Raw genomic sequence first — 27,931 nt, 5'->3', positions numbered from 1 at the left:
GATCCTCACCATCCAGACTCACATGCCCGTTACAAGCTGCTCCTATATCGTGTGAGACCTGTGTTGGTGCTGCTCACTCCCACTATCAGGTCTCACACAGATGGCAGCAACCCCCAAAATAAACATGTCGATATGGCTAAGGCCATCAGTAAGGCTTGATTTGAGCAAAACTTGTCTTCCTAGCCACCGGCCAGAGTAAACCCAGCAAATTCACTTGGGGGCTGCCACCAGCTGTTCGAGAACCATACATTGGGAGCTCACAGTCCTAGCGTTCGGGAGAGGAGGGAAGGAAATTGGAGGGAGACTTTATTTAAATAACTTTCACTTCATTTTCAATAACTTTCAGGGGCAGACTATAGGCTCCTGAGTCTTGGGCCTGTTTCCTTGGAGTAGGTTTAATTGTGCTGCTTGTGAGTCTATCGATGACTTGATGGATCAGATCTGATAGCCCAATGAACAAAAACAACTTCGCAAGTTACTCACCACATAAATCAAAGTCATGAGTTTAAAAAAAAGTGGAGGGGGGATAGAAAATTAAATCCTTACAGGCACTTCAATACCATCCCCCACCCACCAGAATACAACTTTTAACTATTTATCAACAGATTTGCTACCATACCGAGGATCTCCCATTCAGAATTCAGACTAAAAACTATTTAATTGGGGCTTAGGGCATACATCCAATGTAAAATAGCCAGGGAAATATTGAGGGGGGGGGGGGGGGGAGGTGGGAGGGGAGGAATATTAGGAAATCAGAATGGGTCCAGGAACACTGGGCTTCTGTCCCAAGAGCAACAGAGGGGAATCTCCACTCGGGGGTTTGGCAGGCAGAGGTTCCTTCTGCCGCATCGATAGTCTGACATAAGGAAGAAGGCAGGGCAGTGTCTCACCCCCACCCAGAGTTTCTACAGCCTCCACCCTTTGAACACCCAGGGACCTGGCCTCTGGAAAGATATCGGCATCCAAGTATATGTAGGGGTAGTTGTGGGGACCACAGGAGTGTCCAGACCTGGAATACCGCCAATCATTGGTCCCTCTAATTTTCTTTCTCATGAGCGGGCCACCAACTCCTTTGAGTGCGACCTTTTTGTCAGTGGGCAAATTTTACTACAACAACTATTACAACAATGATGACAGCAACAGCAACCAAAGCTAGAGACATAAAAACAGACTGTAAAAGCTTCTATAGGTATGTAAAAAGGAAAAGATTAGCAAATGTAAATGTGGGTCCCTTACAGGCTAAGACATGAGAGATTATAATGGGGAATAAGGAAATGGGAAAAATTAAACAAATACTTTGGGCTCGAATTTCCAAGCCCCGCGGAGGCGGGTTTGGAGGCGGGAAAATTGCAGAATCGGGAGGCACGAACCCATCCCGCCCCCAACCCGTCTCCGTGCCAATGTCCCAGGAGGCGGGTATCCGACCTGTGCTGGGAGCCGCCTCCCCGAGGCGGGAAGGGGATTAGTGCCAATTAACTGCCTGTTAACAGGCAGTTTTTTGCCTAATCCCTATTTTTAGCCCTGAAGTGTGGGCTTCCCGACGGCTCCGAACTACGCCAAGTTAGCGAGGCGGACCGTCAGTCTGAAGGGGTTGGAGGGGGTCGAGATGTCCGTTGTGCAGGTGAGTGATAGGTGTATGTGTGCAGAGGTAAGTGTATGAGGTAAGTGTGAAGTGTTTAAATAAGTTTTACTTACCTTTACTTTCTCCTGCAGGCTTCCTTCCTTCAGTTCTCGGGAGTCCCTCAGTTCACCGGCACAGAAGGCAGAATGGCTGCTGAAATATCAAAAGCTGCCGCATTCTGCTTTCTGGTCTGGAAAGATCTCTAACTGAGTCTGAGTAGAAGGACTCAAGTTAGAAGTCAGATTGTCAGTGTTCAACGGCTTCACAGAGCTGTCAAACGCTGATTTTTCATCTGCCAAAAGCTCTCGACAGATGAAATGTCAATCACTGACGTCACCAGTAACCAGGTGTCCCTTAATTGGCCTGCTGAGCCCGCTGGGTAGGCTTAACAAGGTCAATCAAGGGAAAATAGCATGGGTTGGCCACAAGGCGATGGAGGCGGGACTAGAACCCAAAAAGTGGGAGTCCCGCCTCCATCACGTCCCCATTGACAAAATCCAGCCCTTTGTGTCTGTATTCATGGAAGAAGACGCAAAAAACTTCTCGGAAATAGTGGAGAACCAAGGCTCTAGCGAGAATGAGGAACTGTATTAGTATTGTAAAAAACTAGTACTGGAGAAATTAATGTGACTGAAAGCCGATAAATCCCCTGGACCTGATGGCCTACATCCTAGGGTTTTGAAAGAGTTGGCTGTAGAGATAGTGGATGCATTGGTTGTCATCTTCCAAAATTCCATAGATTCTGGAACGTTTCCCGCGGATTGGAAGGTAGCAAATGTAACATCACTATTTAAGAAAGGAGGGAGAGAGAAAATGGGGAACCATAGGCCAGTTAGCCTGTCATCAGTATTAGGGAAAGTGCTAGAATCTATTATTAAGGACGTGGTAGCAGGTCACTTAGAAAATAATAATAGGATTGGGCAGAGTCAACATGGATTTATGAAAGGGAAATCGTGTTTGACAAATCTGTTAGATGAAAATTGGGGGCCAGGGTCAGCCGAGGTCAACAAAGTGGTATCTGCTGAGGATCACGGGGCAATGGGCCGCGGGGCAACCGGAGAAGCGGGGGAGGCCTGCTGGGCAATGGGCTGACAGGTGGCCGAAGGAGCAGGGGGTCCTGCCGACGATCGCGGGGCAGCCAGAGGAGCAAGGGGGCGGGGGTGTCTGCAGAAGATCGGTGGTTGGGGGGGGGGGAATTGGAGGCCTCATGGGAGTGGCTCGCCAATCACGGGGGGGGGGGGGGTGGTTAGGCAGGGACCCAGGAGGTAAGCCTAAAAGTCACTTACCTCCTGGATACATCTGTCCTCGCCTTGCTGTAGCTGCCAGGTTTTACGAAGTGTGTAAAACCCGATCAGCTACAGTTAAACACAAAATGGAGGTTAAAGAAGCGCATCATTATAATATTTAAATAGACAGCCCGCCTACTGGCAGCGGCTTGGCTGCCCATCCCCATCCCATTAAAACCGGAAGTGGCCGGGTTGGAGGCGGGTCAGGTCGGGATACACATTTAACACTTTAACTAGCCCACTCTCCCAACCCACCCGTTTTTTAAAATCAAAATTCCTCCCAAGAGCTCCGAGGATAACAGTCAGTACAAACGTCAGGAACGGCAGCATAGTGGTTACTCAACTCCTGGACTAATGATCCTGAGACGTGGGTTCAAATCCCACCACGGCAGCTGGGGAATTTAAATTCAGTTAAATAAATCTGGAATAATTACTAGTGTCAGTAATGGTAACCATGAAACTATCGGATGGTCATAAAAACCCATCTGGTTCACTAATGTCCTTTAGGGAAGGAAATCTGCCGCCCTTACCTGGTCTGGCCTATGTGTGACTCCAGACCCACAGCAATGTGGTTGACTCTTAACTGCCCTCTGAAATGGTCCAGCAAGCCACTCAGATGTAAAAAGACCACTACGAAAAACAGTAAGAATAAAACCGGACAGACCACCCGGCATCGACCTCAGCACCAGTTACAAACATGACAACGGCACATCCAGGACAGTCAACCCTGCAAAGTCCTCCTCACCAACATCTGGGGACTTGTGCCAAAATTGGTAGAGCTGTCCCACAGATTAGTCAAGCAACAGCCTGACAAAGTCCTACTCACAGAATCATACCTTTCAGGCAAAGTCCCAAACTCCTCCATCACCATCCCTGGCACTGGCCGGACAGACCCACCAGGGTGGCGACACAGTGGTATACAGTCGGGAAGGAGAGTCCCTGGGAGTCCTCAACATTGACTCCGGACCCCACAAAATCTCATGGCTTCAGGTCAAGCATGGGCAACGAAACCTCCTGCTGATTACACACTTACACACTACTGCCCTCCCTCAGCTGATGAATCAGTACTCCTCCATGTTGAACACCACTTGGAAGAAGCACTGAGAGTAGCAAGGGCACAGAATGTACTCAATGTCCATCACCAAGAGTGTCTCGGTAGCACCACTATTGACCAAGCTGGCTGAGTCCTGAAGGACATAGCTGCCAGACTGGGCCTGCGGCAGGTGGTGAGAGAACCAACACGAGGGAAAAATCTACTTGGCCTCGTCCTCGCCAATCTACCTGCCGCAAATGCATCTGTCCATGACAGCATTGGTAACAGTGACCACTGCACAGTCCTTGTGGAGACGAAGTCCCTTCTTCACACTGAAGACACCCTCTATCGTGTTGTGTGGCACGACCATCATGCTAAATGGGATAGATTCAGAACAGATCAAAACTGGGCATCCATGAGGCGCTCTGGGCCATCAGCAGCAGCAGAATTGTATTCCATTACAATCTGTAATCTTATGGTCTGGCATATCCCTCACTCTACCATTATCGTCAAGCCAGGGGACCAACCCTGGTTCAATAAGGAGTGTAGAGGGGCTTGCCAAGAGCAGCACCAGGCGTACCTAAAAATATGGTGCCAACCTGGGGAAGCGGCAACACAAGACTATAATATGCATGCTAAAAAGCGGAAGCAGCATGCTATAGACAGGGCCAAGTGATCCCACAATCAACGGATCAGATCAAAGCTCTGCAGTTCTGCCACATCCAGTCATGAATTGTGTTGGACCATTAAACAACTAACGGGAGGAGGAGGCTCCATGAATATCCCCATCCTCAATGATGGTGATCCCAGCACGTGAGTGCAAAAGACAAAGATGAAGCGTTTGCCACCATCTTCAGCCAGAAGTGCAGAGTGAATGATCCATATTGGCCTCCTCTTGAGGTTTCCACCACCATAGAAGTCAGTCTTCAGCCAATTCCATTCACTCTACGTGATGTCAAGAAACAGCTGAGCGCACTGGATACAGCAAAGGCTATGGGCCCTGACAACATCTCGGCTGTCATGCTGAAGACTTGTGCTCCAGAACTAGCCGTGCCTCTAGCCAAGCTGTTCCAGTACAGCTATAACACTGGCATCTCTCCGACAATGTGGAAAACTGCTCAGGTATGTCCAGTCCACAAAAAGCAGGACAAATCCAATCCAGCCAATTATCGCCCCATCAGTCTACTCTCAATCATCAGCAAAGTGATGGAAGGAGTCGTCAACAGTGCTATCAAGCAGCATTTACTCACCAATAACCTGCTCACTGATGCCCAGTTTGGATTCCACCAGGACCACTCGGCTCCAGACCACATTACAGCCTCTGCCCCAACATGGACAAAAGAGCTGAATTCCAGAGGTGAGGTGAGAGTGACTGCCCTTGACATCAAGGTAGCATTTGACAGAGTGTGGCATCAAGGAGCCCTAGTAAAACTGAAGTCAATGGGAATCGGGGGGTGGGGGGAACTCTCCACTGGCTGGAGGGGAACTCTCCACTGGCTGGAGTCATACCCAGCACAAAGGAAGATGGTTGGAGTTCAATCATCACAGCCCCAGGATATCGCTGCAGGAGTTCCTCAGGGCAGTGTCCTAGGCCCAACCATCTTCGGCTGCTTCATCAATGACCTTCCCTCCATCATAAGGTCAGAAGTGAGGATGTTCGCTGATGACTGCAGTGTTCAACGCCATTCACAACACCTCAGATAATGAAGCAGTCTATGGCCGCATGCAGTAAGACCTGGACGACATTCAGGCTTGGGATGATATGTGGCACGAATGTTACCTGCCACTTAAGTGCCAGGCAATGACCATCTCCAACAAGCAAGAATCTAACCACTGCCCCTTGACATTCAACAAATCCCCCACCATCAATATCCTGGGCATCACCACTGACCAGAAACTTAACTGGACCAGCCACATAAACACTGTGGCAACAAGAGCGGGTCAGAGGCTAGGTATTCTGCAGAGTGTCTCACCTCCTGACTTGTAAAGTCTGTGGGTTGTTTAGTTAATTAATAGTTCTCTTAAAGGTGAACGGTTACATACAATGGTTTTCTTAAAGGTAGACGGATACATACACTACAATCCTCCCTTTTTAGCTTACAACATACTTAGTCCCCCATTAAACATAACATATATTCAACTTCATGTAAAACAATTCACAGGTATAATCTATGCGGGAAACAGTTTACAGATTCAGTCTCTGCGGGAACAGTTCACAGATTCAGTCTCTGGTCTTGACTCGGTCCGAACAACATCTCTGTGGTGTAGCCGGTTCACATTGCTAGCGTGACTCATCCAATAGTCTTTCCCTTGACTTAACAGCTTGAACTTCCGTCCTGCTGAACCAGCAGTGCTGACTTTTACAAACAGCTGGACTGCCTTGGTAATTTTTCCTACTTGCCAACTGATTTGGCTCCCTTCGTAGGGCCCACGTACATGATCTGGTAGAAGTCTTTTTCTTTTCTGCTTCTTGGAGACTCTCGGGGCTCCCTTATCAGCTGCCAGCTGTAGCGCCACCATCTCCCTATGTTCCTTAGACTTTAAGTGCTTCATCCTGATTTCTGCACTTTGGGAGTTTTCATCACAAGCTGGGCAGACCAAGCCCTCGTAATATTCCGTGTCACTCAACAGGTCATGGTAATATTCGGTGTCGTCCTGAACTAGTCTAGCGAGAGGGCCTGCTACTTCTTCCTTACCCAACTGGACGTTAGCCGACTGTTGTTCCCTCCCTAGACATCTTTCCTGAAGAGACTTCTTCATGCGTTCATATTCATCCCGCTCTTCCTGGGTTTCCTGCAAATCCTTCACTAATGACCTCATTTGTGATTTCAATACTTCCCCTTCCATCGGGGATTGATTGATCGGGCTATTCAATCCTTCTACTGGAGCAGCTGTTTCAACATTCTGTTGTTCACATAGACGTGATTCAGCGTACTTTTGGCATCCCAGTAAAATCTGTGTTGCAACCTCAGCTATTTCCATAACTTTTGCGAGCTCCGAACTCCTTCCCTTTGAAGATTGAAGCTCGTGTTCAGATTGTTCCCATTGCAGAGTCTTGTCCCTCAGCATATGAAGGAGTTGGCTGACCGTTAACTCTTCCACGGGAACACTGTGGATCAGAGTCTTCTCCATTTCATCCACCTTTTCCTCCAATGCTTTCACCTTCTTTTCCTCTTGTACTTTGGCTTTCAGCGCTCGGAGAAGTTGCGCCTTGATGCTCTCCAGCTCATGTTCAGGGGCCATTCTTACAGTCTCTGTGTTTCTTACAGTTTCCTTTTCTTCCACTGAAAGGATTCCCAGTTGAATCTGTTCTTCAAGTTGTTGAACCTCAGTCATTGCCGCCTCATATTTGTCTTGGGTTTCCTTCAATATTTTTATGAGTTCTTGGACATCTTGTCTTTCATGTTCTGCCATGTCTTTCACCTCTAATTTCTCATCTATGGATGGAACTTCTACCGATGAGTCTGTCTTGGCCTTGAGCTCATCAAGAATTTCCTGCAGCCTTTGGACTTCTTGCTCATGTTCAACCTTTAGTTGCTCATATGCTTCTACTGAAACTAGCTTTTCGGAGGTTGCCGAGTTAATCCCCTCCAGGATTGTAGCCTGCGCCTGTTCATACTGTTCCTTCAACTTCTCAAACTCTGCTTGTAAGGAGTCGTAGAGAAGAACGGGAATAAAATCCTGGCTTCCTGAAGATTCCTCTTCATTTGCTTCTTCCTGCAAATATTCTAACTCCTGAACAGCATAAGGGAGATGTGATCAGTAATTGGTCACAATGGCTCTATGGTCGCTCTCTGCTTGAGCTAGCTGCTTCTGTTGTCTTTCCAGATTCTCCCATTCGGTGTCATAGAACTTTTTCATTGTTTTCATCTCTTGTTCGAGATGGTAACTCACTTGTTCTACTTGCTGTCGTAATTTGAAATAAAGTTGAGTCCGAGCTCGGTGTTCGTCAGTCATGGATATGTCCGTAAACTGAACAGACTCAGAATTCTCTGTCAAACTATGTTGTCGTTGTTCGGTGGAGTTCTGTTCTGAAACTTTGTTCTTCTCTGGAGCATAAGCCTTTATGCATGCCTTCGTTCTTCCAACCTTAGTCGGCAAGTCCATTTTAGCCTTGTCTTTCATATTTGGGTTGGTCTTATCGTCATCCGTTTCAGAATCTGAGCTGATTGTCTGCACCGAGTCCTCACTCGTTATGGCTTTTAGATAGTGCCATTCCATGTCTATTTTCTTGATCCACTCCCGTCCCAGAAGTGGTGGTCCTCCCTCAGGTAGTATGTATAAGTTCATTCTTGGGTGTTCTTTACCCCCATCTCTCACCTTGACTCTTATCTTCCCCATGGGGTATACTTTATGCCCCGTGTATGTCTGCAATACGAACTTGGTATCTCTTAAGGGTATATGTGAGAATAGCCAGTGGTAATCCCTTCGATTTATGACTGATAGAGCTGATCCAGTGTCCAACTCCATTTTCACTTGGACTCCAGCTATTTTTAGCATGACCCAGATAGTTTGTAGGTCAGCTTCCTTACTCACATTGTGAATTCTCAGACTGCCCAGCTCCTGGCCGTTTGGGTCTGAGTCCGAATTCTGTTCATCTGAACTCTTCTCAGCCACCTTGTGTACCTTTCCTGTGATGGCTTCCTTTGGTTGTTGGTCTTCTTCCCTGACCAGCATACCTTAGCTATGTGACCCAGTTTGCCACATTTCCTACATTCCTGGTTCTTAAACCAGCATTGGTTCTGGTCGTGTGTTGTCTTCCCACAACGATAGTATTTTGTTGTACTCGAGGTAATTTGATCCACACTGAGTGCCGCTGCCTTTAGCTGCATTTCCGCAGTTCCCTTCGCTGCGGCTTCGTGCGATGCTGCAATAAGGACAGCCCTGTCAAGTGTAAGGTCGTTCTCTTCGAGTAGTCGCTTTTGCGTTCCTTCCTTTGACAACCCGCACACGAACTTGTCTCGCAATGCCTCTGTCAGATTCCCTCCAAACTGGCAGTGTTTCGCTAGTCTACGCAGTTCGACCAAGTATTCTGCATTGCTTTCGTCTTTCCTTTGCGTTCTCGCATAGAATTTGAATCGTTCCGCCAACATCAACGGTGTGGGGTTCAAGTGATCCTTCAGAACAGTCACAATATCATCGAAAGTCTGATCCGCCGGTTTAGCTGGTGCTAGTAGATGCTTCAAGAGCCCGTATGTCTTCGCGCCCATCGAGTTTAGCAAGGTTATAGCTTTGTCATCTTCTTCTATTTTATTGGCCTCACCATAGATCTCAATGCGTTCCACATACGTGGCCCAGTCTTCTACCTCGGAATTAAAATCGTTGATGTTACCACGCTTAGGCATCTTCCTCTCTTCCTGATAACACCACGGATTATTTCTTTAAATTTTCTTTTTTTCTTCTTCAAGATGGCGGTTCCCGCGAAAATGGCGGTTTCCCGCGCTTATCTTCTCTCCCCGCCCACTTCAATGGCGGTTCCCCGCTTCTGTCTTCTTCTCCGCCTAATGGCGGCTTCCCGCGTTTCTTCCCCTGGCGGGAGGGGTACACTTTCCCCACGGGCGACGGCCGCTGGCTTTCAGGTTCACAGCCTGCGCGTCGGCTTCAGTGCTTTCCCTTTTCTCGGCAGGGCAACCGGCGCTGGGTACACCCCGTTGACGGCGAACAGTTTCAGCCGCTGGGCTGGCTCTCGCTCAGTTCCCCTTGCTCGGGCTCTGTCTCTCTCCCGCTCGCTCGGCTCTACCGGCGCTGGGTACACCCCGTTGACGGCGAACAGTTTCAGCCGCTGGACTGGCTCTCGCTCAGTCTCCCTTGGTCGGCTCTGCCTCTCCCGCTCGCTCGGCTCCCAATCGCGCCTCCCAGCCCTCTCGCAGTCCGGTGCTTCCCTCCCCGGCTGCGGCTGAGTTTTTATATCTTCCCGCGCCTACGCTCCCGGTCGCAGCGCTTCGTGGCTTCGGTCGCTGCCCGGCCTTTTTCGCCGGTCGCGGTCTAGCTGTCTCACGACGCCGTTGCGTCCCCAGCCTGTCTGTACCGCGGCTTCCTTGCTCCACGCTGCCCCAGTCTCAGCGCCTCTGGGCCCGACTTCTGTCCGGCTCCTTTCCCCCTCGACCGTGGTCGAGTGCACCGCCCTTATCCTCCGGTTATTCTTTTTACTTTTCCCTCACTCACAGTCACCGTGGCCGGCTTGCTTCTCGTGCTGATCGGCTCACTCCTCACCGTGGCAGAAGGGACAGTCAGTGCCTGTTGCTGATGGAAGTCTTTGTCTCTGAATTCTTCCTCCTTTCCAGCTCTGCAGACTCGAGTTTTCTCCCAGCAGAATGACGAGGGCGGTTGCCTCTTCTCGACGCTCGTTAACTGCTTCGGAAGTATTGTTGCCGCAGGGTACGATCGGACTCGTCGCCACTGTAAAGTCTGTGGGTTGTTTAGTTAATTAATACACAGACTACCAGAGTAACTTAAAACAGGACTTTACTATTCGAAGGTCAGGGCGAATCTGCCAAATAAATCCTGACACAGCACTTATATACCGGTGTGGTCACCGTCGGTATTACAGTATACAGAAGCCAACAAAGTAGTGCCACACCTAAAATAGTTCTCTTAAAGGTGAACGGTTACATACAATGGTTTTCTTAAAGGTAGATGGATACATACACTACATGACTCCCCAAAGCTTTTCCATCATCTACAAGGCACAAGTCAGGAGTGTGATGGAATACTCTCCACTTGCCTGGATGAGCGCAGCTCCAACAACACTCAAGAAGCTCGACAGCATCCAGGACAAAGCAGTCCGCTTGATTGGCACCCCATCCACCACCTTAAACATTCACTCCCTCCACCACTGGTGTACCGTGGCTGCAGTGTGTACCATCTACAAGATGCAATGCAGCAACTCGCCAAGGCTTCTTCGGCAGCACCTCCTAAACCCGCGACCTCTTCCACCTAGAAGGACAAGGGCAGCGGGCGCATGGAAACACCACCACCTCCAAGTTCCCCTCCAAGTCACACACCATCCTGACTTGGAAATATATTGTCGTTCCTTCATCGTCGCTGGGTCAAAATCCTGGAACTCCCTCCCTAACAGCACTATGGGAGTACCTTCACCACACGGACTGCAGCGGTTCAAGAAGGTGGCTCACCACCCCCTTCTCAAGGGCAATTAGGGATGGGCAATAAATGCTGGCCTTGCTAGCCACGCCCACATCCCATGAACGAATTTTTAAAAAACCACAAGGCAAAAAAAAAAAATCGGGCAGAGGTAAGACAGAGCGTTAAAAATACCAAGTTTAAGTGTGACAGAAAATTACGACAGACGGATATGATGAAAATAACATGACAGAACGTGTTTACAGGAAGTATGCGCTCTACCGAAGACTTTATTAAAATAGATTATATCAATCTGTTAGTGATTTGTCAATTTGCTGGAAACCTATGGAGCAATAAATTACAGGATTTAGCCTATAGAAGTCTTTGAAGCCAGAAAGAATAATCAAATGTCTAATACAAACAAATTTTGCACTTGCATGATTAATACTATTTTAACATAAGCAGATAATCATCAACAAACTCAGGTTCAGTTTACCACAATATGTTCACAGCAAGTTCATTTATCATCAAGAAATTGAGACACCCTCTGCAATTGCTAAAACTATTCCAAGAAAATTGCTAACTTCAAAACTAGCAACAAGCTTGCCAACAGCAAGTTTATCTATCTATCTATCTTCTGTATATATAAAAAAGCAGTTGGTTTGTCTGTCTGTCCGCTATACACTCAAAAAAGTTATAGAGCGTACCTACACATATGTTATATCAAAAGAAAGGTTATGATCAGGGGAGTGTCATAGGCATATTTACTTTTAGGTCAAACAAAAATTGTTCGGACAGTATACAAAAAACGTTAAAAAATCCGCTCATTAGCGGTTGACCAATCCTACCGCTCATTAACATTGAGTGACGTGATGGTTGACCAATCCTACAGTTCAGTGACCTGATGGTTGACCAATCGGTGCGTCACGGGGGGCCTTTCATTCCGTGTGTGGGTGGGCCTAATCCTGCAGCCTCCCGAAACGTCGCCGCCATCTTTTTCATACCGACAGCGACAGCACCAGCACAACAAACCCCCACATTGCGGCTCCGGCACAGTATCCCGCTCCCGGCCCGCCGGAGCGGGAGGTGAATTCGCCTCACTCAGGCCGGGCCGGGCCTGACAATCGCTCGGCCCGAGACACAGAGCGGGGGAGCGGCAGCGGCTGGCCGTCAACCGCGCGGCCCTGTAAACTGCCGTTCCACAAAAAAGCCTAGGCAACGCCAGGCCCCCCCAGCTAGTACTTCATACATTGATGTACATATGGCCACCCAGGTTCATTAAACCCCCTAAGATAGCATTAGTGTTCTTGCTAGTCACTGAATGAGTGACCACTTAGCCCCATGAAGATAAGCCTCAAATTTCAAAAGGACAACATTTTAGCACTAATGTTGTTTTCAATACCATTACTGACACTGGCCAAACTTCAAGCATGGTGCTAAAATGTATCAAATCAATCTGAAAACTATGTCTTCAAGTTCTAGTCATTTTCATCAAAATTGAGCAGAAATAGCAAAAAAGGAGAATAAAAATGAAGGCTAAAATTTGAAGTTTACATTAAGTGCAGGTGACTTGCCAGCACTGCTCCAGTTAAATTTAAAAAAAACATGCTGTGGTCCGAATCTGCTTTTAGAGAAAGCTATGCCAAAGAGTTATTTTGAGAAGTCGTCCTGATAAGGATCTCAGTATAATCATTCAACAAAAATATTTTGGGAAACAGTTGCTTTGGAATAGGGTGGGAAAAAGGCAGGAACTTTCCATTGAGAATTTATTTACGCTAATGCTTGGGAGGCCTTTTCCACAACTAGAACTGCAGCAAAGTGAAAAGTAATTATTTATGTTATTCTCTTTCTACAATACATCAGTTAAAAGTTCTCTTCCACTCAGAGGCTAATTTTAAACCAGGTTTACAGGTTGTTATAGTCTTGACTAAATCAGAAACATCATTAACGGTGCGAGCAGACTAAGTTTGGTCAGAGGTACTTTCTATATTTCATCTATCCACACATGTAAGCATCTCCAACTTTAGATTTACTGAGATAGCAGTTTTTCAATCCTTCACACACTAAAGAACTACATCTCAGTTCTAGATTATAGGGACTCTCAATAGAGGTTTTTGAAATTAAATCATAGATGTGGCAGGGGTGGGGGTGTGGATGAGGAGGAAGGGTTCACGAGCACAGTGTCACAATGAACAGCTGGCACCTGTGAGTTTTTCCAAGTTCTCCTTCAAATATTCAGAAGTAACATACAAATGTATTCAGTTTTTAAGTTAGGCTTGCACAGAAGAGTCATGCAATTTGCAAATTAGCATAACAAAAACATGAAATCTGATAGACTGTTAGGGAAGGGAACCTGCTATCCTTACCCAGGCTGCACATAACCTGAATCCACATTGTGTGGTCGATTCTTAATGCCCTCTGAAATGGCCTTTCGGCTGTACAATTACTTCAAAGTGGTGGCCCACTAGGAACGCGTAATAAGATTCAGATTCAGATTCAGATGAGATTTATTTGCCATATGTAACAAGTACAATGGAATGCTTGTTCCCCATAGGGACGCGTCAGCTATACATACAGCGCCGCGTTCAGAGTCAATACAATGGCTTCCCGTGGCAGTGGGAGCACGATGTCCCTCAGCCGCTCCGTCCTCCTCTTCACCGTGGCCTCCTCCTCACTGTTGCTGGCTCCACGTGTGGTGGCCTGCTTCTCCCGCTCTGGCCACCATGCCCGGCTCCCCTCCTCCCATCCGGACTGCGAGTTACCCGAAATGGAGCTGCCGGCCGACGTGCTGCAGCGTGTCATGAGTCTGCTGCTGCTGCTCGTTGCGCTGCGCTCCTCTGCCCGACTCGCCGAACACATCGTCGGGATGTGAATGCTCCAATGCGGCCTCCTCTTCAACGTCGCCGGCTCCATGCTCCACGGCCCGGGGCCTACTTCTCTCTCTTCACGGGTCGGCCTCTGGCCGCCATGCTCGGCTCCCCTCCTCCCAGTCGGAATTCCTTCCCGCCGAGGAGCTGCCGGCCGATGTGCTCCAGCGGGTTGGCTTGGCTGCTGCTGCTGCTCACCGCGCTGCGCTGCCTCTGCCCGACTCGCCGAGCACCTCGCTCCGGTTGCGGGAGCGAGCGGCGAGAGCTGGCCTCCCGAAACAGGGAGAGCGATCTCAGCCAGCATTGCTTCCATCCCAAGGACAAACGAAGTTCAATCAGTGGTTTATAAGGAGTAAGCCAACAACCAGGGTAGTGGTCAAAAAGGTTGTTCTGAGGAGGGTCTTAAACGAGGAGTGAGAGATGCAGGGGTGGAGATAATTCCAGAACTTCGGGCCTAGACGGGTGAAGGCACGGCTGCTAACAGTGGAGCGATGGGAGTGGGGATGCACAAAAGGCCCAATTGGTGGAACGGAGAGTTCTTACTGGGTTGTAGGGCTGTAGGAGTTTACAAAGCTAGGAAGGGGTGAGGCAATGTTGGGATTTAAACACAAGGATGAGAATTTTAAATGAGGCATTCGTGGACTGGGAGCCAGAGGTGATGGGTGAACAAGACATGGTGCTGTTTAGGATATAAGGCAGTAGAGTTTAGGATGAGCTCAAGTTTATGGAGGGTGAAGGATGGGAGACCAGCCAGGAGAACATTGCAAATAGTCGATTCTGGAGGTGACAAAAGCATGGATGAGGGTTGCATCAGCAGATGGGTTGAGGCAGGGGCTGAAATGAGTGATGGAAGTAGGCAGTCTTTGTGGTGGAGAGGGTATGAGGCTGGAAGCTCAGCTTGGGGTCAAATATGATGTTGAGGTTCCGAACAGCCTGGTTCAGGCTGAGACAGTGGCTGGAATCGGTGGTGAGGGAACAGAGTTTGTGACGGGAGCTGAAGGCAATGGTGTCTATCTTCCCAATGTTTAATTAGAGGAAATTGTGGCTTATCCAGGACTGGATGTCGGACAAGCAAGCTGACAACAGAGATGCATTGGAGGGGTCAAGAGAGGTGGTGGTGAGGTAGAGTCGAGGTGTCAGTGTAACTGTGGAGCCTCACGTCATGTCTTTGGATGATGTCGCCGAGGGGCATGTGGTGTATGTGCCTTTAAGAGCCCCTGTGTACTGTAATGCCAGTAGTGGCCACTCGGGCTATATAAGCCTGTATAGTGTCTTGTATCTTTTAGTTCACCTCCAGACTTTGTTCAGTAAACACCTGTTAAACCAACTCCTGCATTCCGTGTCTCCATTAACACACGGATACAACAGTGGCGACGAATTGGAAACAGACTTACCTGCAATTCGGCAGCACTTCAAGGAGATCGATTCCTCAGACGAAGGTCGAAGGAAAAAAAAAGAAAAAACACTGGTTTCACCAGCTAGCCGGGCTAGTGGCAGGTACTGCAATAATCCTTCCTGGGCGGCGGGCTGGGGCTCGATCGGCTGGCTCTGCAGCTGGGCCGAGCAGCGAAGGCGGAGGCAAACAGGGACGGAGGGTGGAGCACTCGGGAGACGGCCAGCGCTGCAAAGCAGGTCAGCGTTCGGACCAAGCAGAGGGAGGGAAAAGTCCCAGAGAGTCCGGCGGGAACGAGTCTCCAACTATTAAAAATATCTGTATAAATAAAAACCGCGGAGAACAGCGTTGTCAGCAACGACAGCGGCGGGAAACGCCATTTTTTCTCGGCAGGGAAGAAAGGAAAGCGCAGGAGGCGCCATTTTTTTTTCAGGATGCCTAAGACTGGCAATATTACTGCTTTCGATAGTGATGTAGAGGATTGGACCACATATGTGGAAAGAGTGGAGGTATATTGCACAGCGAATGAAATAGAGGATGATAAAAAAGGCATCGGTACTTCTAAATCTAATGGGCGCAAGGACATACGGGCTGTTACGAAACTTAATCACTCCAGCCAAACCGATGGACAAGAATTTTAAAGAGATTGTTGATACCCTACAGGAGCACTTAAACCCAACACCGCTGCTGATAGCGGAACGATTCAAATTCTTCAGGAGGAATCAGCACAAGAATGAAAGTAACGCTGATTACCTCACCGAATTAAGAAAGCTGTCAAAGCACTGCCAATTCGGGGCAGGACTGGCAGATTCTCCTCGAGACAAATTTGTCTGCGGTCTCCTAAGTGAAGGAACACAGAAAAGGCTACTTTCTGAGAAAGATTTAACACTGGACAAGGCTTTCAGTGTGGCTGTATCATACGAAGCAGCAGCAAGAGGAGCTGCCGAGATGCAGCAAAAGCCACAGGACTTCGGCACCCATGAAATGACACAGGGTTTCGAGAGATGTTATCGCTGCGGCAGATCCACCCATGACCAGAGGGACTGCTGGTTCAAGGACAAAGCATGCAGGCAATGCGGAAAGATGGGACACATTGCACGTGTATGCCGATCTGGAAACAAAAAATCCACTGACAGAAAAAAAAAGTACAGAAAGGTACAAATGATGACAGACAGTAGCTCCGAAGACCAGAAGAGTGATAGCGACTCCGGAAACAAGAGACTAAGCTGTCTCAAATTACATAATGTAATTGCCAAAGAAGATTACCAGACCATTTGGGTTACCCTCACGATAGCGGGGTCCCCAGTTAAAATGGAGCTAGATACAGGATCAGCTCTGACCGTCATAAGTCGACGGGATTACGAGCGGCTATTTCCACATATACCTTTGAAAGACACATCCATTATCTTGAAAACATATACGGGGCAGAAAGTATACCCCAGAGGGAAAATAAGGGTGCCTGTTGTATACAACGGCAAGGAAATACAGAAGTTGTATTTATACGTTCTGCAAGATGGTGGTCCACTGCTGTTGGGACGTGAATGGATCAGGAAGATACGTTTAGACTGGCACTCCATTCAGGCACAGACGGTGACCAGTAAGAAAAAAAATGATGATGACGTCATACCTGAACGATTAAAAGACATCTTGGCCACGCCAAAGAAGTGTTTCAACAGGAACTAGGAGCCTTAAAAGGCGTCACCGCCTCAATAAAAGTGGAAGATGTGGCAATTCCCAAGTTTTTTAAGGCAAAGCCGGTGCCATACGCAATTCGTCCAGCAGTCGAGGCAGAGCTGGAGAATTTGGAAAAGGCAGGCATGTTATCCAAGATAGATTGGAGCGAGTGGGCAACACCCATCGTCCCGATCATGAAGAAAACATTGAATAATGATAAAGCTGAAGAACAGAGAAAAAGTTGCATCTGTGGGGACTTCAAGGTGACTGTAAACCCGGTCCTTCACACGGTACAGTATCCTCTTCCGAGGATAGAAGATATTTTCGCCTCACTATCAGGAGGGAAACGTTTCACCAAAATTGACTTGGCACAGGCATATCTACAGATGGAGGTTGAGGAGGCCTCTAAAAAGTATCTCACGATAAACACACACAAAGGCCTGTACCAGTACAATCGACTGGTTTTCGGAGTAGCATCAGCTCCAGCTATCTGGCAAAGAGCTATGGAGCAAGTCCTGCAAGGGATTCCGAGGACTCAATGCTACCTAGACGACATCCTTATAACAGGAGAAAACGACAACGAGCACCTTGCCAATTTGGAGCAGGTGCTCACTAGGCTGAGAGAACGGGGCCTACGAGCAAATCGCCCCAAGTGCGAATTTTTCCAGAAACAAATATCATATTGTGGCCACATAATTAACGAAGAAGGGTTGCATAAGTCACCTGAAAAAATTGAAGCGGTCATAAAAGCCCCTGCACCTGAAAATGTCTCACAATTAAGGTCGTTCCTGGGATTGATAAATTACTATCATAAATTTTTACCGAACTTGTCAACTCTTCTGCTACAAACGGGAGTAAATTGGAAATGGAGCGAAGACTGTAAACGTGCCTTCCATAAATGCAAAGGCTTGATCACGTCCAAGGAAGTTTTGGCTCATTACAACCCATCACTGCCAATCAGACTGGCGTGCGATGCATCCCCTTATGGCGTAGGAGCGGTATTATCGCATAGATTCCCTGATGGCTCGGAGCGGCCGATAGCTTTTGCGTCACGCTCATTGAACTCAGCTGAGCGTAACTATGCCCAGATCGACAGGGAAGCACTCAGCCTGGTATGGGGAGTGAAGAAATTCAACCATTACCTACACGGACAAAAATTTACCTTGTTGACTGACCATCAACCCCTCGTCTCCATATTCAACCCTAAAAAGGGCGTTCCCATTATGACAGTGCAAAGGCTACAGAGCTGGTCCCTTTTCCTAGGACATAGAATACAAAGGATCAAAACAGCATGGAAATGCTGACAGTTTATCGCATCTACCGTTGCCAACGGTAGAAGAGGCACCTACAGTTGACCCAGTGGAGATGTTCCACTCAACCATAGTGGAATGTCTACCAGTAACAAATTCTACCATTGAAAAGGAAACGAGAAATGACCCGACTCTCTCACGAGTCTACGATTTAACGGTGAAGGGATGGGCCAGCACATGGCGAACCACTGTTGCCAGCATTCTCGCAAAGAAGAGAACAGCTGTCAGTGTGCCGAGGAACCTTGATGTGTGGATCCAGAGTGGTGATTCCACCCAAACTCCAGGATAAAGTGCTAAAGGAGCTTCACGAGGGGCATCTGGGTGGAGTGAAAATGAAGAACCTAGCCAGAGCGTTTGTGTGGTGGCCAGGTATCGATGGAGACATCGAAGAAATGACCAAGGGCTGTCTTGGATGCCAGAAGGTCCAAAACGCCCCACCACAAGCCCCTCTACATCCATGGGAGTGGCCCTCATCTCCATGGCAAAGGGTACACATCGACTTTGCTGGTCCATTTATGGACTCAATGTTCTTAATCGCGGTTGATGCACACTCCAAGTGGCCGGAGGTAATAAAGATGTCCTCCACCACCACGGAAAAAACCATCACAGTATTAAGGACCATATTTGCCAGGAATGGGCTGCCTGAACAGATCTGTTCTGATAATGGACCACAATTTGTGTCCGAAGAATTCAGGAAGTTCTTAAAAAACAATGGGGTTAAGCACTACACGTCCGCCCCATACCATCCCGCCACCAATGGATTGGCTGAAAGGTTTGTCCAGACCTTCAAGAAGGCCATAAAGGCCATGGGTAATGAAGACATAAATCTACAGCATAAGGTAGATAACTTCTTGTTTGCATACAGGAATGCAACACATGTGGTTACAAACCAAACTCCCGCCATGATGTTTTTCAATAGAAGACTAAGATGCCGGCTGGATTTGATCAAGCCAAACATCAGAAGGGACGTAGAGAACCGGCAATTTCAAGGCATGAATGAAAGGCCAACTAGAACCTTCCAGATAGGTCAACAAGTTTTGGCCCGGGACTACCGTACCGAGAAATGGCAGCCTGGAACTATTTGCACACGACTAGGACCGCTGATGTATACCGTGGACATTGGAGAAAGCATAATAAGGCGCCATGCTGACCAGATCATAGAGTCATCCGAAAAGGGACAACCTACACCACAATTCTATATGCCTAATGATGAAGCAGAGATACCCATAGTATCTACCTCCGATCCGGTGATACAGGTAGACTTCCTTTTATCCGGACTTCCGAAAACCGAAACCCTCTAAAAACCGAAGGTTTTTTCGGTCAGCGTAAGTCGTGCGCACGACATGACCAGAGTGGCGCACGACTTACAGGCCTAGCCGGATAAGGGATAGTGTAGCATTTTTCCACACTTCTGAAAACCGAAATCGCTCAGCGTAAGTGTACCAGCCTTTGTCCGCACATCCGAAACCAGAAAACCTCTGAAAGCCGAAAGTGGCGCAAAGCATGACTTCTGAAAACCAAAATCGCTCAGCGTAAGTCATGCGCACGACCCCGACCCCCGCCGACCCCCACCCCCGACCCCCCGGCCGAACCCGACCCCCGACCCCCACCGACCCCCGGCCGACCCCCACCCTTGCCGACCCCCACCCCCGACCCCCCCGCCGACCCCCCACCCTTTCGGATAAGGGATAGTGCATCCTTTATCCGCACTCCCGCAAACCGAATTACTCTGAAAACCGAAGTGTTTTCGCGCACCTTCCGAAATCCGAAATTTTCCTAAAACCGAAACACGGCTGGTCCCGAGGTTTTCGGATAAAGGATAGTCTACCTGTACTGGAACCAGATGAACCCAACACTGGCATTCAAGCCGAATCGACCTTGCCAAAAGAACCTACTACACCACCAAAAACTACTACACCACCGAGGCGTTATCCGGACCGAGTCAGGAAGCCTCCAGAGAGACTGACTTATAATTGATTAACTGCAGCAAATGTGTAGATTATTGTTCTTGTAAACATGTTAATTAATGATTACTTAAAATGTTATGTACTGGTTGTCTAAAAGGGGAGGAATTGTGGTGTATGTGCCTTTAAGAGCCCCTGTGTAGTGTAATGACGGTAGTGGCCACTCGGGCTATATAAGCCTGTATAGTGTCTTGTATCTTTTAGTTCACCTCCAGACTTTGTTCAGTAAACACCTGTTAAACCAACTCCTGCATTCCGTGTCTCCATTAACACACGGATACAACAGGGCAGCATGCAGATGATGAATAGGAGGAGGCCAAGGTTAGATTCTTGGGAGGCTCCAGATGTAACAATGTGGGGTGGAAAGAGAGGCCATTGCAAGAGATTGGATAGGTTACAAAAGAACTATGCAAGGGCAGTCCCACTCAGATGCACAAAAGGAGAGGAGTTGGAGGAGGATTGCATGGTCGACCATGTCAAAGGCTGCAGACAGGTTAAGAAGGACGAAAAGGGATCATTATCCTATGTGATTGTGAACATAGTTGACATTTGTGACTTTGATTAGGACTGTTTCAGCACTGTGACAGGGTGGAAAACTGTTTGGAGAGGTTCAAACATGGAGTTGCGGGAAAAGGGCACGTATTTTGGAGGCAACAACATGTTCAATCACTTTGGAGAGGAAAGGAACAGGACAGAGGGGTGAAGGGTGGGCTTTTTGAGGAAAGATGTGATGATGGCAGCTTTGAAAGTGGGAAAGGAATAGAAGGCTATGCTGATAGAGATGAAATAAGGTGGAAGGAGGCCCGTGTGGAGCATAAACACCGACTTAGACCTGTTGGATCGAATGGCCTGTTTCTGTGCTGTAAAAGTCTACGTAATGAGCTCTTCCTGGTTGTTGGTGAAGGAGAGGGTGGTCGGGGTAGGAGAGAGGGGTTTAAGGGGACGGCAGTGGAGAAAAGAAGCCACCAGTTATTTTTACATTCCAGCATGATTCTGGAATAGTGAGCAGTTTTGGCAGAGGAGAGTAGTGCTTGATGGAGTCTAGCCATATCTGGCAATGAATGGTTAAACCAGCCAGATACATTCAAGTCTGCGTCCCTTGCACTTGAGAGCACGAAGGTGGGGGCCGTACCAGGGCAAACGACCAGGGTGGGAGAGAGAAAGTGTTTTACTGGAGACAAGGCCATCAAAGGCAGAGATGAGGGAGTGATTGAGCAGATTGCCATCAGAAGTATCATGGTGCAATGGAGGGTCAAAGACTAGCCACTTAGGAGTTTGAAAATGCAGTTGTAAGCTCCACAGACATATATATATATATTTTTAACTAACACTCGCCATCAGTTTCCATGGTGAATCAATATAATTTTTGGAATTTAGTAAATTACTTGAACAGGATTGTCTGCCAAACTGGTATAATAATAATGGCATATAAACAAGACTTTTGAAAAAAAAGTTTACCTCTTAAAAAAAATATGAAGTTTGTGCTTCAGCAATCCATTAAGCTACCAAAGCAATTTTCCATCTAAATAATAGGCTGTTCCTTCAGATATTTTCAATTTTTTCAACAAAAATATTCAAACTTCTGGAGCCTCAACACAACACTTCACTTGTTGAAAAGCTTTTGATTTGCAAAAACAAAACTAGAGTTAAACAACAATTTAGCGAGAATAATTTTGCATGTTATCCTAAAAGAGAAGATCGTGTGAGGGAATAATTTCCTATACCCTATTTACTTTGCCAGCAACAAGATCTTTGAACTTGGTGGGAAAGCAGCTAAATATACAAGATGGCACTAGTTGTGGTGCTCGTGTACTGCATAAAATCTTTTTAAATAGATCCAGCTACTCTTCTATCTTTCACGGGGGAGGCTAGAATTAGCCACCAATAGAGTCGAAGCATATTGATTAATTTAAAAGTGACCAAGTCAATCTTAATTGTCCTGCACAACTGCAAAGTAACTACATTGCACACAGTTGAGTTTCTATTGGAGATACTGATTTATGCAACCTCCAACCCCACCATTTCTTTTTAATCTCAGAATAGCATTTTCACCCCCTCACACAGCAGCAAGCTTAGACAACTACATAAAGGTTTTTATTCAAACGGAAATAGAAATCCGCCGCTGAGCACTTTCCCTTCTCCGTAAAGGAGAAAGACCTTCACCTCTTGCAGCTCAGAATTTCATTCACCAGAGGATCACTGTTCTGATGTTCTAGGGCTGATGCCAACATTGTTCAGGACAGATAAGCATTCCTCACATGCTGCATACTATTCAGATAAATTCCAGTCAAGGCACATAAAGAGCAATTCATTCATATGTAACTTTTCAAAATTAACAATTTTTGAAAAAAGAATAAAAGTTGCCTGAAGGACATACACATAAAAGATCCAAAACAGGTTTCTTTTGATGCAGTTGGTCATGGCAGATGACGATTTGACCAAAAATACAATAGATGTTATTATTCATCATAAATATCGATTATAAAATATTAGCATCCTAAGTGCAATTGTTGCTTTAGGTACTAAATCTCAAATGGTGCTATGTCCAATCCTCACCCTTCCGCCTCCCCAATAAATACTGGTTTATCACAGTGCAGTGGAAATTTTCAGCAACACTGCTCCATTATTTATGAATACAAAAAGTTTCCCTTTGCAAAAGCCTTTCATCACCATTTCTTTAGATCTAATGGTCAGAAGGTTTTGTTTTAAAAAATGCTGTTTGTTTCCTGCTGTAGAGGAAGCAATGCTTTACTAAAAATTCAATATATACAAAATGTCCATAGGGAGTCTTTGTTGCCAAAATAACAAGAGAGACCAATTTTCTATATGAAGTAACTCTTCATTCACCTTAGGCATTCACCTCCATGCCCACCAATGAAATACCAAATACTCCAACAAGTTGCATTTATATAGTGCTCCTCTGCACATATGGAAGACAACGGAATGCTCTACAATAAAGGAGGAAAGGGGCACAGGGAAGGCAGAAAAATGGACAGGCTACAAAGGAGAACCTGATGGTTTGGGTTAAGGAGGGAAGTTCTGAAAGCAGCGAGGGAGACTAAAAGGTGGAGAGGCAGAATCTCAGGGGCAAGAGCAATGGCTAAAAGTGGCCACCAACACTATAGCGGAGGAAGCAAGGGGTGATGAGATGCCCACATTGCATAGCAAAGGCTATGGGCCCTGACAACATTCCGGCAATAGTACTGAAGACTTGTGCTCCAGAACTAGCTGCGCCCCTAGCCAAGCTGTTCCAGTACAGCTACAACACTGGCATCTACCCGGCAATGTGGAAAATTAGAGTCATAGAGTTTTACAGCACAGAAAGAGGCCCTTCGGCCCATCGTGTCTGCGCCGCCCATCCATCCCTGTCCAGTCTAATCCCATTTTCCAGCATTTGGTCCATAGCCTTGTATGCAAATTGCCCAAGTATGTCCTGTCTACAAAAAGCATGACAAATCCGACCCGGCCAACTGCCGTCCCATCAGTCTACTCTCAATCATCAGCAAAGTGATGGAAGGTGTCGTCGACAGTGCTATCAAGCGGCACTTACTCAGCAATAACCTGCTAACTGACGCCCAGTTTGGGTTCCGCCAGGGCCACTCAGGTCCTGACCTCATTACAGCCTTGGTCCAAACATGGACAAAAGAGCTGAATTCCAGAGGTGAGGTGAGAGTGACTGCCCTTGACATCAAGGCAGCATTTGATCGCGTGTGGCATCAAGGAGCCCTAGCAAAACTGAAGTCAATGGGAATCAAGGGGAAAACTCTCCATTGGTTGGAATCATACCTAGCACAAAGGAAGTTGGCTGTGGTTGTTGGAGGTCATTCATCTCAATCACATGACATCACTGCAGGAGTTCCTCAGGGCAGTGTCCTAGGCCCAACCATCTTCAGCTGTTTCATCAATGACCTTCCCTCCATCATAAGGTCAGAAGTGGGGATGTTCGCTGATGATTGCACACTGTTCAGCACCATTCGAGACTCGTCAGATACTGACGCAGTCCGTGTCCATATGCAGCAAGACCTGGACAACATTCAGACTTGGGCTGACAAGTAGCAAGTAACATTCGCACCACACAAGTGCCAGGCAATGACCATCTCCAACAAGCGAGACTCTAACCATCTCCCCTTGACATTCAATGGCATTACCATCGCTGAATCCCCCACTATCAACATCCTGGGGGTTACCACTGATCAGAAACTGAACTGGACCAGCCATATAAATACTGTGGCTACAAGAGCAGGCCAGAGGCTGGGAATTCTGCGGCGAGTGTCTCACCTCCTGACTCCCCAAAGCCTTTCCACCATCTACAAGGCACAAGTCAGGAGTGTGATGGAATACTCTCCACTTGCCTGGATGAGTGCAGCTCCAACAACACTCAAGGGGCTCGATACCATTCAGGATAAAGCAGCCCGCTTGATTGGCACTCCATCCACCACCTTCAACATTCACTCCCTCCACCACCGGTGCACTGTGGCTGCAGTGTGTACCATCTACAAGATGCACTGCAGCAACTCGCCAAAGCTCCTTCAACAGCACCTTCCAAACCCGCGACCTCTACCACTTAGAAGGACAAGGGCAGCAGACGCATGGGAACATCACCACCTACAAGTTCCCCTCCAAGCCACACACCATCCTGACTTGGACCTGTATCGCCGTTCCTTCACTGTCGCTGGGCCAAAATCCTGGAACTCCCTTCCTAACAGCATTGTGGGTGTACCTACACCATATGGACTGCAGCGGTTCAAGCAGGCGGCTCACCACCATCTTCTCAAGGGCAATTAGGGATGGGCACTAAATGCAGGCCTAGCCAGCCAGCGACGCCCACATCCCATCAATGATTTTTTTTTAAATGTTTTTTTAATCAGTTGGAGTAACTTTTGGTTCCGCCAAGTCTCAATAACAGACAATTTCAGAATGTGTTGAGAGCCTTTGGGGCAATAGACCTGGATGAGCCAAAACATGCTCCAGCTGAATTTTGAAAAGTGAGGTAGAGCTGGGTATAATTGGAATATATGTGGAAGCTGATTCCTTGTTTCTAGGTAACAGCTCTAAGGAGTAGCATGAAGAGGAGGAGTCCAAAGATGGAGTCCTGGGATACACAAGAGATGACCTTGTGATACTTGGAGAGTGCAGAGCTTTACGGTGAATTTCTTGAGAAAGGGTGTGATTAAAGAGTGGTGATATTACTGCACGAGAGTCAAAGTTACTCCAGACTACAACCCAATAATCGAGGAGAAATCAAGAACAGTACACGCTGCTCTATAATAGAGGTAGTCATTAGTTGCAACACTTAACTTTCCATGCCACACTTCAAATTATAAAGAAACAAAAAGGAACTCTCCATAACCACAAGATCTGCAGATTCTTAAGGCCCGATTTTAATCGCTTTATCCATTGGCGGCCATGCCTTCAGCTGTCTGAGTCCTAGGCTCTGGAATTCCCTCCCTAAACCTCTCTCTCCTCCTTTAAGGCACTCCTTAAAACCTCTCTCTTTGACCAAGCTTTCGGTCACCTGTCTTCAGTGGTTCAGTGTCAAATTTTGTTTGGTAACGCTCCTATGACGCACGTTAAAGGTGCTATATTAATGCAAATTGTTGTTGTTGATTTTTTAACCCACCCCCGGCGGCAACAGGGCCATGGTTAAAATGGTGGTCGGGAGCTTATCGCGGCGTTCCCGATGCGTTCACACCGGCAGCAATGTTTCCTCTAATTGTTTTTTGATGCACGGTCCCTTTAAATTTGCTGCGCGGCCCCACATGCGTGGTATTGTTTCCAGCGGCAGCAGCTGGTGAGCGGCCTGTGTGAGACCTCCTGACTGCTGTGCAGCCAAGCACCTCAGGGGGAACGTTGACCGGCAGCCATTTTAACTGGCGGGTTTTCAAGCAGCCTCGGGGCCACCCACCACTGGCAGGCGGGGGCATCGGGACCGCACACCACAGGCAGGCGGGGGCATCGGGGCCGCCCACCACCAACAGGCGGGGGCATCGGGGCCGCCCACCACCAACAGGCGGGGGCATCGGGGCCGCCCAGCACCAACAGGCGGGGGCATCGGGGCCGCCCAGCACCAACAGGCGGGGGCATCGGGGCCGCCCAGCACCAACAGGCGGGGGCATCGGGGCCGCCCAGCACCAACAGGCGGGGCATCGGGGCCGCCCAGCACCAACAGGAGGGGGCATCGGGGCCGCCCAGGACCAACAGGCGGGGGCATCGGGGCCGCCCAGCACCAACAGGCGGGGGCATCGGGGCCGCCCAGCACCTACAGGCGGGGGCATCGGGGCCGCCCACCACCAACAGGCGGGGGCATCGGGGCCGCCCACCACCAACAGGCAGGGGCATCGGGGCCGCCCACCACCAACAGGCGGGGGCATCGGGGCCGCCCACCACCAACAGACGGGGGCATCGGGGCCGCCCACCACCAACAGGCGGGGGCATCGGGGCCGCCCACCACCAACAGACGGGGGCATCGGGGCCGCCCACCACCAACAGGCGGGGGCATCGGGGCCGCCCACCACCAACAGGCGGGGGCATCGGGGCCGCCCACCACCAACAGACGGGGGCATCGGGGCCGCCCACCACCAACAGACGGGGGCATCGGGGCCGCCCACCACCAACAGACGGGGGCATCTGGGCCGCCCACCACCAACAGGCGGGGACATCGGGGCCGCCCAGCACAGGCAGGCGGGGGCATCATTAATATTTAAATGTCGGGGTCCGATGATAAAATCGTGTCGAGGTCTGTCATGGCAATGATGCCCATGCTGGAGCTGCCGGTGAAAACTGGTGACAAGCAGGAGCAGAGCCACAAAATGAAGTATTTTTTTAGGAAAGCAAAATACTGCGGATGCTGGAAATCTGAGAAAAACAGAAAATGCTGGAAATAACTCAGCACGTCAGGCAGCATCTGTGGAAAGAGAAACTAGGACAGACAAGGAGGTAGGTTTTAAGGAGCGTTTTAAAGGAGGAGTGAGAGGTAAAGAGGTTTAAGAGGGAATTAAGGGTGTTGGCAGCTGAAGGCACGGCCGCCAATGGTGGAGCGATTAAAATCGGGGATGCACAAGAGGCTAGAATTGGAGGAGCGCAGAGATCTCAGAGGGTTGTAGGGCTGGAGTTCTGAAGAAGGGCTTAGTTTGAAATGTAGACCCCTTTGTTCTCTCTACATATGCTGACTGACCTGCGATGTGTTTCCAGCATTTTCTGTTTTTGAAAAAAAGGGCGTTAAGACCCAGCATGGGAACCTAGAGCCCAATTCTGCAACTATACATAACACAACTCTCAGCTGATCGTATTACATCTGTTTGTATTCTAACATGTGTAATATATACACACATATAAACAAAGGTGCGTACAAATGTGGGTAATATGTTCACGCATAAAATCATGTTAATACCAGCACTCGTATATCTAACACAAACATGTTAATACCAACACCTGCATATCTCACACAAACATGGAATATATCACAAACAGAAATTTCAGCAAATCTAGTGACAACCAATAAAAGGAATATAGAATTAATTGAATCTACTCAGAATTTCTGGTTTACTTATGGTCAACATTAGCATGCTGTGATCCGTGAATCTTTCAAAACTCGGGCTCCTCCATCCCAAAACAAACTAAAAAATAAAATCTAACAATGTTTTATTGCCTCCTATATAACATGTGATAATATCACAGCACAGCATCCTCTGATGTCAGCACCA

General features: G+C 48.1%; 1 protein-coding gene across 8 annotated transcripts in view; it reads right to left on the bottom strand.

Annotated features, from left to right (window-relative positions):
• tbc1d1 (TBC1 (tre-2/USP6, BUB2, cdc16) domain family, member 1) overlaps nt 1–27,931 on the bottom strand; it is a 492,368-nt gene that overhangs the window by 332,658 nt on the left and 131,779 nt on the right. The gene's annotated exons all lie outside the window — the stretch shown is intronic.

The sequence above is a fragment of the Somniosus microcephalus genome, chromosome 2 (genome assembly GCF_052327205.1).
Source record: "Somniosus microcephalus isolate GS21.2 chromosome 2, FLI_Smic_1.0, whole genome shotgun sequence".
Classification (NCBI taxonomy): domain Eukaryota; kingdom Metazoa; phylum Chordata; class Chondrichthyes; order Squaliformes; family Somniosidae; genus Somniosus; species Somniosus microcephalus.
This window is presented reverse-complemented; position numbering and strand designations above follow the sequence as displayed.